Source organism: Marmota marmota, unplaced genomic scaffold, assembly GCF_001458135.2.
Source record: "Marmota marmota marmota unplaced genomic scaffold, marMar, whole genome shotgun sequence".
NCBI lineage: Eukaryota > Metazoa > Chordata > Mammalia > Rodentia > Sciuridae > Marmota > Marmota marmota.
Genome location: NW_026000082.1, coordinates 16,781,703 through 16,791,894, shown reverse-complemented (window position 1 = coordinate 16,791,894; position 10,192 = coordinate 16,781,703). Strand labels below are relative to the sequence as shown.

At 47.5% G+C, this 10,192-nt stretch overlaps 1 protein-coding gene across 1 annotated transcript in view; it reads right to left on the bottom strand.

Annotated features, from left to right (window-relative positions):
- The window catches only part of Agbl4 (AGBL carboxypeptidase 4), a 1,414,634-nt gene that overhangs the window by 9,621 nt on the left and 1,394,821 nt on the right, over positions 1–10,192 (bottom strand). The gene's annotated exons all lie outside the window — the stretch shown is intronic.

Genomic DNA, 10,192 nt, shown 5'->3' with positions numbered 1-10,192 from the left:
CTGCAGAACTTACCTGGACTATGATTTAAGCTAGCTACCTGCAGGACTTACCTGGACTGTAATTTAGGCAAGCTGTCTGCAGAACTTACCTGGACTGTGATTTACCTGGACTGTGAGTTAATCTATTGAGACACTGCTTTACCTGGACTGAGACAACAAACTGTAATCTATAACAAATTGTAACTCGGTATCTTTGCTAACAGTGTCATTGCTGGTATAATTTTTCCAAGGGCTTCTTGCATGGAGCCATCAATTGGCTTGGTATTGTGGCATTTTGTATCCTCCCTTTCTGTTTGTAGCAGGTTATTTATGGTGTTTCTGTAAAAACCACTATGGTCGTTATTTAAATTAAACAAAAGGGGGAAATGTTAGAGTCTGTAAACAAGTCAAAATAACACCTGGCATTTTGCCAGGGGAATGTTAGAGTTCATAAACAAGTCTGGATGGTGCCTGGCAAAATGCCAGAGGGAGTGGTTTGAAAAGTAACAAAAGCGAGCCATTAAGTGTGGAGATTCCTTATTGGTTGACTGATGTATCTAGTTTATGCTAATTAGATAAGCTGTGTGGAATGTATAAATACTGCTCCTGTCCTGCAATAAACGGCTTCCACTCTTGCTGTATCCACGTACACAAGTTATTCGTCACCCCCCGGTTATTTTGCCCAGCCAGCCGGGCTGCGGCAATGAACAGCAGCCCTTTTGAATTCACTAGGCTTCCCTGGTCTGATTTCAAGTGTCTCAGGATGAAGCCAGATGAGCGAGGCCCAAGGGCAAGAGAACTTTTATTACTTTTAGATCAGAGTTTACCTGACCTTCAGGGATTAGTCAGTCATCTGCTTTAGTAATCTCAGGTACAATGGTAAAACCCTTTGACTCTAAATGATATTCCCATTCCATCTTGAAATGCAAGGATAAGGATTTATGACGAATTTATTAAAGCACAAACCCCCCAGGGAAGCGGAAAGGGCCAATTTCATATTGACCATTAACCCACTAGTAGGAATCAGTACAACAATCACCTCTTCAACAGCAGAGTATCTGCCCTGCGCATCCTCTCTTGCATCTCTGGGTTCTCATACATGCTATTTCCTTGGCTTGAAGTGCTTCTCTTTTTTGCCTAGTGTGTGTTCATCAACTCTCCAGTTAAGTGATCGCTCCCTGGTAGAGCCTTCTAGGATACTCTTCTCTCCCCTCCCAGGACCCAGTGGCACCCTTTCCCCACACTGTCATGGTTCAGAACAGATTGCATCAAAAGCATCTGTCACTTATCTCCTAGTGAGGGAATTAGGCGTTTACCACTGAACCTTAGCCGTTCCTGTCCCTTGGCCCACAGCCCCACACAGCCACACCTTCCCCATCCTTCCCCAGGAGGCCTCCTCTCTTTTGAATTTGTCTACTTCTCTCCATCCCCCAGAATAGTCTGATATCACCTTTTTCCTGAATTGCTGTTGTCTGTCCTTGTGGGCCTCCTGCTACAGGATGCCCCCTCTAGGACACTTTATTCTGTGTAGCCAGTGGGCTTTCTAAAATGACATCTCACAGTGCTACTCAGCTGGGTAAAACCCTTTAGTAGCTCTCAGGTGCCCTTAAGGCCCAAATTTCTGACCTGATTTATCAGGCTGTCCATGGTGGGAGTCCCTGGTCATTTTCTGAGCTTTGTGCTCACCCCTCCTGCCTCCCACCTCCTGCCTCCCACCTCGGTGCTGCAGTACTGAACTTCTTTTGCCTGTACCCTGCATCTCCAGGACCACTGCCCCGGTTGCATGACCTACAGGGCCAGCTTGGCCTCAGCCCCCACACCTCACTTCAGTTGTCATTTCCCTGGATAAGTCTTCCTTGGTGCCCCTGCTAGGAGAGAGGTACCTTCTGTGTCCCCACAGCCTATCTCCCAGTTCTTCACCAACCTGACCACTTATCACATTGTATTTTCACTGTCTCTTTTCGGTAGCCCCCCATGGCCTGCTAGCTCTGTGGCAAAGGCCATATCTGTCCTATCTGATCACCCACAAACTTGCCTGGCAGCAGGTGAAATATATATTTATTGAATGTATAAATAATGGCTAATATTCATATAATGTTTAATATGTGCTCGGCAATCTTTTAAGTGCCTTATGTATACTGATTCACTTAATCCTCACAACAGCCCCATAAGGCAGATCTGTTCTTATTCTCACTGTTCAGAGAGGGTGGGGGATGGCCCCAAAGGCATCTTATAAGTTCTAGAGCTGGGGTTTGAACCTGGGCATCTTCTCAAACTGCCTCCCAAGAGCACCTCCAGGATCTGCACCATTTCAGGTTCATGTTGGGGTCCCTTGCCTGATACATGGTTGAGAACCTGAGTCTACTGCGATGACGAGACTCACACCCCTGACTTGGGAGAACGCGGTGGGGCATGCATGGTGATGTACAGAGGAACAGGACCTGAGATTGGTCCTAGGAGGTCCCTGGAGAAGGACTGTTCTCCACTGGATTATTAAGGCAGGACAGCTGAAGAAGGCCTTTCCAAGTGAAGAGAAAATGTGCATAGGGCTGAAACAGTTTCCACTACTGCCTACCCATGCCTCCACACAGCATTTTGGGAAGCCTGCACTGTGCCAGGAACTTTAGGTGGGAAGGTTCTTGTAGATCTCCATGGAGAGGACAAATGCTGTGAGAAGAAAAGATGCAGATGTCAGGGCAGTTATGCAGGCCTGCCTTTGGTGCTGTGGGGGCCTGGCTGGGCTCCTGGGCCACACTCCCTCTAGGGCCATGAGATGTACTTGCATTTGAGATGCAGCCAAGTGAGTTCTCACTGCCTTCTTCAGGAAGTCCCCAGCTACAGTTGGACATAGCCTGAGACATGAAGATGAGCATTTATAAAGCACCTGCTATATGCCTGGCACTGTGCTGGGTGCTCAGCTAACACAAGCATTTTAATCTTCAAAACAATCTGGTGACGATGGTAATTTTATCTTCCTTTGCTAAGAAACTGGTGGTGGTAGAGCTGGGACCCAAATCCAGGCACGTTTGACTCCAGAGCTGCCAGTTGTCCACTGCCCTGAGCTCTTTCCTGACAGGAAGGCACCTTTTCTGTCACAGCCTGAGTCATCCCAGGTCAGCCCCCGGTGGGAGAAGGAAAAACACCAGACAAGTTGTTTGTGACAGTGAGAGGCACCGGTGCGCAGGCTTGCTGTGCTCTGAGGCTGCCACCTGCTTTCTTCCTCTGGATATGGCTGACCTTCTCTGTCCCCTTCTTTTAAAAGTCTACAAGCTGGCTCTGGGTGTGGCCTCTCTGACCAGCAGACCCAGGAGGCAGTCTCACATCCAGGGCCTGCAGACACAAGCTGGCTGCTTTAGCTCAGCCAGTCTCTGGTTAGCTGGAGGAGGCCAAATTATGGATGTGTGTGCTGACAGTAAGAGCTACAGGGCACAGAGGAAAGCAGAGGTCCCTGTGGACTGAGCTAAAAAGTCACAGAAGTTTTGGAAGCAGACATGTCTAATCCAAATCCTGGCTCTGCCACATGCTGTGCACGGCAGATTGCATTTTCCAAAGACATCTGCAAAAACATCTTCTTTCTCACGTGTGATTATCTTGTATGACCTTGATACCCCCTCCACTGAGAGCCATGGTCTAAATCCCTTCCCCTTGGATTTGCATGAACTTGTAACTCTAATCAAATGAATGGCAGAACTGGGAGAAGTGACCTTGTGGGACTTCTGAGACAAGGTCGGAAAAGGCAAGGTGACTTGTACCCTGCTTGCTGGAATTCTCGAGCTGGAGTCCTGTGCCTCCTTGCAAGGAGTCTGCCTCAAGGCCCTGAGATGATATGAAGAGAGAGAGGAGAGGTCCCCAGTCAGCCCCTGGCTCCTCTAGCACTCTGCTGCCCCTGCTCAACCATTGTCTGGCTATAACTGCATCAGGCTCCATGCTGCAACCACCCCATGAAGCCTTCACAAATTTCTGACCCACCGAGAACATGAAAGAATAGCTGCTGCTGTTGTTGTTGTTTTGCCATAAGTTTAGGGCAGGATTTCTAACACAGAACTACAGAGCTAGAACACTATGGGAGCTTGTATAAGCTAATCCATCTCCCTGAGCCTCAGTTTCCTTGTCTATAAAATGTGAATAATAATGCCCACCTCACGGGGTTATCAGGATGAGCAGGTGGCTGTACCCAACACGAGGCTGACTGAATGAATGAATTGGGGAGAGACACCTGATCGCTCCCCACTGAGAGTCAGTCTGGAAACAACCACAGATGAATCCTTGTCAATCAATCCTCTTGAACTTCCCAAAGGGAAGGGAGTTGGGCCGTTCCGATAAAAAGTTCCACTGTAAGGTGCTGATGATTTTGACAAGCTGTGTTTAAAAGACACAAGGGCCACATTAAGTGCCTTAAATGTGACCATCGTCTGGGGCAGCCCTCTTTCCTGTCCCTGCTCCCATCTCTTACCTGTTCTTCAAATTCTAAAGCCTCACTCTAGGTTATTTACTACAATGGCCCCATTTGAGTCAAAGAATGGGACATCAGTGGGAAGGAAGGCAAAGATTGATTGAACATTTTCAATTAAAACAAGCTGTCTTTGAACAAAGATTTAAGATCCAGGCAAGGAGAGGCAATAATTCTCTTGGCAGGGTCTCTTAAATATATTGCAGTATTAAGAGAGAAAAAAATTGGGGTTAAAATTCCCAACTCTTCATTGTCCGCAAAAATCTCAGGATAGTCTGTAAATTGAAAATCACTATCCTCAGAGTCTTATGGAGGTCATTGGTCTGTTTCTCACAGATGGCAGAGAATGGCCAGCCACGCAGGGCCAGTGGCATCAGGAGCCTCAAGCAATAAAGCCAGAGGGTTTGGCTGGGATAGTTGGAAACTCAGACTGATCTGGTGACTTCTGTCCAGATTGTTTTGACATAAAGGGTGTCAATCATCCCAGCATCCCCTTTCACTGAGCTCTTCAACAAGTGACAAGGATTTGGGTATGCACTGCCCATTTTCATGCATTCATTCACTCAAGCATTCATTCACATAGCTGTTGTGTACATTGCTATAAAAGGTGAAAGAGATTGGGGCTAGATAAAAAAGAATTAAGCAGATACACTTTATAGTGTATAGAGGAAGAGACTGACATGTCCCAGTTACCAAGCAGGCTGGGGCACTGTCATCTTCACCAAAGCAACTACTATTTTTTGAAAAGTTCACTCAGTGCTGCATAGTTACTGTCACCAATCCTCAGAACAGTTCTTCAAGGTCAAAGCACGAAACCGCACATATTTCACAGATGAGAAAATTGAAAATCAGAGAGTTTACATAATTAACCTACAGTCTCATGGCTTGAAAGTGACAGAGGAAACACATGAACCTCAGCGTCTTCTAAAAACATGCTGTCTGCTCTGTCAAGTGCCATCGTTAATCCAGACACAGAAATCTGTGGACGTGGAGAGGGAGATTAAATTCCAAATGGATAAATTGTGAAAGGTTTCGTGGATGTGGGCGTACAACAGACTTGAAGGATGAAAACAAAAAGAGTAGAGAAAGAGAGACAAGTGTCGGCAGAGGCCAAGTGTGGCCTGTCCCGTGACCTGAAATAGGACAGAGAAGGACTGAGGGCCCAGGTAGCTGAAGTGCACAGTTAAAGATGGACGCTCGCTACTAGACTGTGAATAGTCTAGTGAAGGCTTTGATTGTCAAGTTTCACAGTCCACTCTTAGGTTATGTGACCCCTCCTCAGGGAGGCCTGCCCATGTCCCCATGGTCCTCAGTTTATAGACTGTAGGCAAAAAAGAAAAAAAAATCCATGGGTTGTATCTATCATTCCATCACTCGATACATATTTATTGATCATCTAGTGTGTTCAAGTTCTTTGAAAAGCTCAAGATATACTCTGATTAAAAACCAAACCAAGACAATGGTTTTGTGCCTCTAAGTTGTTGTCTTTGGGTCACAGTGATTAAAACAACGATGAAGTAAAGAAAGAGAGCAGGGCATGGGCAGCGCTGGGGATAGGGAGCAGACTGCAACATTAAGCGGGGTGGTCATGAGAGGCCTCACTGAAAGGCAGGTTTGAGTGGACTTGGGAGGAGGCCACCGAGGTGGCCAGCACCAGGGTGAGTTGAGCCTCCTCATCTGAAACACCAGCCTTGACTGGTCATTTCAGATTCAAGCTCTTGTGAAGTCTGACCCAATCCCCAACTGAGCCTAAAGCTTGATCTGGGGAGGAGTCCCCCTCTGGTAGGGGTCAGGAACACCTCCTTCTTGGCACAGGGACAGTCTCCAGAGGGGACGAGTCCCCACACCTTCTCCCTCTTGGCCTGTGGCCTCCCTTCCCTGTTCTGCTCCTTCCTTCATGGATCCTCCTCTCTGCAGCCTTCTCGTGGCCCTCCCTGCTGCTCTGTCCTGCCCTGCAGGGCACAGAGGACCACTCCACTCATCAGTGTGCATCTTACTTCCTCCTTCCCCTGGACTTGTGTCCTGGGCATCTCTGTGTGCCATTCTGCAGACAAGAGTCATTCGTCTGGTGAGACACACACTTGGCACGAGGAAGACTCTCAGCTCCTTCACTCCCTCATTCACGTTTTCATCCAGTGCACCAAGATTTATTCTGTGCACCAGGATTGTCCTGAGAGCTGGATAAAACCAAGAGAAACAAGACGACCCCAGTCTTCACCATTGTCTTTCCTAGCCATTGTCCTGCCTCCAAATAAGAAAACTTAACTCTGATCTGCTTCCTATTTGGAAACCTCCACCTAGAATTGTTTCTCTGCTCACACTCCTACCCCTGCCAGCCACAGATGATCATCATTAAAGGGGAAAGATTAATTCTGCAGAGGGGTTGGCCAAGGAAAAGTGATTTCTCTTTGGTAAAGCTGACAGCATTGCTGGAATATTAAGAGGCACCTGTCTAGGAGCCTCTAGGTAAAGCCAGAAGAACAATGCAACAAGGAAAAATCTTTGTCGCTGCCTCCCTCGCCAGTCCTCCCACGGCGTTGGACAGGTGCGTGACTAAACAGAAGAATTCTTTTCTTAAGCACGGTGTGGAGGCTGCAGATGTAATCGCAGAGTCCTCTGTGATTCCAGGCAAGTCCCCAGGCACCCCTGAGGCTGAGGTTTGGAGGACCCTGTGTGTGTAGGGGGGTCGGGGGACAGCAGGAGGGAGCACTCCAGATAGACAAGTAGAGGGCACAGACCAAAAGAAAAAGAGATGCACACAGACAGGAAGCTACAAAGAGAAATTCATCAGGATAAAGCAGGAAGATAAAGAGAGAAAGATAACCAGAGGGGCCAAGAGAGACTCAGACCTGAAGACTGCAGAGAAACAGAGCGAGGGACAGAGAGGGGTAGGAAAGTAGGTAGCAAATGACAGAGAGGGAGAAAATCCATCTGAGAGAGTGAGAGACAATAGGGAGAAAGAGGAGAGACGGAGGGAGAGAGAGGAGGAAAGGGGTAGGAAGGCAGAAGATGAAGCCAGGACTCAGAGGGACCCTGGGGAGAAAGGCAGAGAAACATGAATATAAGAAGGAGGTGGTAAAGAGGAGAGATGAAAGAAATAGAGCCAGGAGAGGCCCAGGTGGCCGAGAGGGCAAGGGGGAGGCTCGAGCAGTGACAGGAGCGGAGGCGTCCTCTGGACATGTACAAGGAGCGCCACAGGACAGGGCCTTTCTTCAAGGCCTACTCCAGAGTGGGCCCGCCTACCTGCAAATGGGGGAGAGGGATGCCAATCACCCAAGAACGAATTCGAGTCTGGGATCACCGTGAGGGTCTGTGTTAGTTTCTATTGCTACTGTAAAAAGTCAACCATCATTTGATGGCTTAAAACAACAGAACATAATTTTCTCCCAGTTCTGGAGACTAGAAGTTGAAAATCAGTTTCTCTGGGTCAAAATCAAGGTGTCGACAGAGCTGCGGTCCCTCTAGAGGTTTCAGGGGAGAAATCTGTGACTTTGGGGGGGCTGCATTCCTTGGCTGTGACCACAGCACTCTGGTCTCTGCCTCCATGGTCCGTACTTCCTCCCTCTCTTGAGTCTATCACATGTCCATCTGCCTCCCTGGCATCAGGGTACATGTGACTGCATGTAGTGCTCTCCCTCAGTAATCCAGGATCCTCAACCATAACATCTGCAAAGATGTTTTCATTTAAAATGTCAATTTGCTGGGCCTGTAATCCCAGCAGCTTGACAGGCTGAGGAAGAATCACGAGTTCAAAGCCAACCTCAGTAACTTAGTGAGGCCCTAAGTGACTCAGCAAGACCCTGCCTCTAAATAAATTATGAAAAAGGGTTGGGGATGTGGCTCAGTGGTTAAGTGACCCTGGGTTCAATCCCCAGTACCAAATAAAAGTGTGTGTGGGGTGGTAACATTGATAGGTTCCAGGGATTAGGTCTGGATATCTTTGGATGTCATTGTTCAGCCTACTCCATGCTCTTGTGAGTCCATCTGCTTAGGTAAGAGCTAAGAATGAAGATGCTCAAGGTGTCAGGAGTGGAGTTCTGCCCTTATCTCTTATCTGAACTATTGCTTCAGCCTTCTAATTGCTCTTCTGGCCTTCAGTTTCTTCCATTATTGCTGAGAATGACATTCTCACAATTGCTAATCTTGTCACTTCTTGACCTTCAACCCTACACTGATTCCCTGTCACCTACAGGGTAAGATCTAAACGTTCAAATCTGGCCTTCATGACTTCCATGAAATGATCTAAGCCTTATCTCCAGACACTATATCCTGCCGTGCATCTATTTACAATGTGGAGTTTAGAAGCAGAGCTTTCGTTCTGTCTCCTACACATTTTGCTGTGTGGCCTAGGGCAGCTTCTCTGAGCCTCAGTTTTCTCATCTCTAAAATGGATAATGCTCACAGGATTATTATGTCAGTTAGAAGTTATACATTCAAAGTTCCCAGCACAATTTTGACATGCAGTTGCTCCTTATATTATCATTATCATTTATGAAACTGTCATCTCCAACAAAGTGTGAACTCTTCAAGCACAAGGGTATGTCAAGTTCAATGTGTCTCCAGAGAGATTCAGCACATGGTTGGCCTATTCATAGAGAAACAGGAAAACAAAACAAAGCAGCAACAAGAGGGAGGGCGGAAGAAAAGGGCAGAGAGACGGGGGAGAAGAGATGAAGAAATCGTTTTTTTAAAATCTGTGCTTTCCGGATGTTCAGGAAAGGAGCCTGAGATCTCTTCCAAGCCGTGTGTCTCATTTTATTCTTCTATAAATTGCCTGGAGATTGAACCAGATGATCTCCAGGCCTAATCCTCACTCTCTCTGCTCCACCCAGAAGACAAATTTCCCTGGAGCAAAGGGAATTCTTTTCTGACCAAGGAGATGATGAGAACCAGTCTTGGGCATGAAGGTGGCACTTACCACTTGGCTGGAGAAGTTGGAAGAGAAGTCAGCACAGATGCAGATCTGAGCTCAGGTCTAATATGCCTGATTCTGGGTGGAATGACCTTGGAGGAGTTTTGGATTTCAGACAGGCAGGCTGGTGTTATTCATTCATTATTTGTTTTTCATTGATTTATTCAACAGATATTTATCTAACACCGGCGTGCTGGGCCTTGCAATACATGCATAACATCACACATGGTGGCTCTGTGGGGGTGAACAAAACAGAGATGTCCTGCCTTGAGATGTCCTGCTTACAGTCCACGTACTACTGATATTTTGGGCTGGATGATTCTGCACTGTGGCGCTGTCCTATGCATTGTAGGGTATTTAGTGGCATCCTTGGACTCTCTCACTCATTAGCAGCACCTATCCCATGTGACAACCAAAAACTTCATGGGGGTGGTTGGACAGGGACTATGTAGAGTGGAGGTGTCGCAGGGGAAGCAGGAGAGGTGGGCAGGGACTTGACTGAGAGGGGCCTTGGCTTCCGAATCTGTAAAAGGGACAGTGGATGGGAAGGGAGAGGGACTTGACTGTCACAGGCTACATTAACCCCGGAGGTTGGCTATCTCAGCCCCCTCACACTATTTTGTCAGGGAAGAGCGACTTCCCTCCATCCGCCCCCCCCCACACACCTCAGTCCTTGAGGTGTTCCCACTTCCCTACTTGCCCAGATTACAGGTGTTTCCATCTGTCTATCCCAGACCTGCTTCTCACTTTAGAGAGACATGATCCTCTCCCTCCAGTTCCCCCTCCTCTTCCACTCCAAGCACCAGCAATTTCCCCACTGACATTTGACCACGGCTCTGGAAATTGGCTCT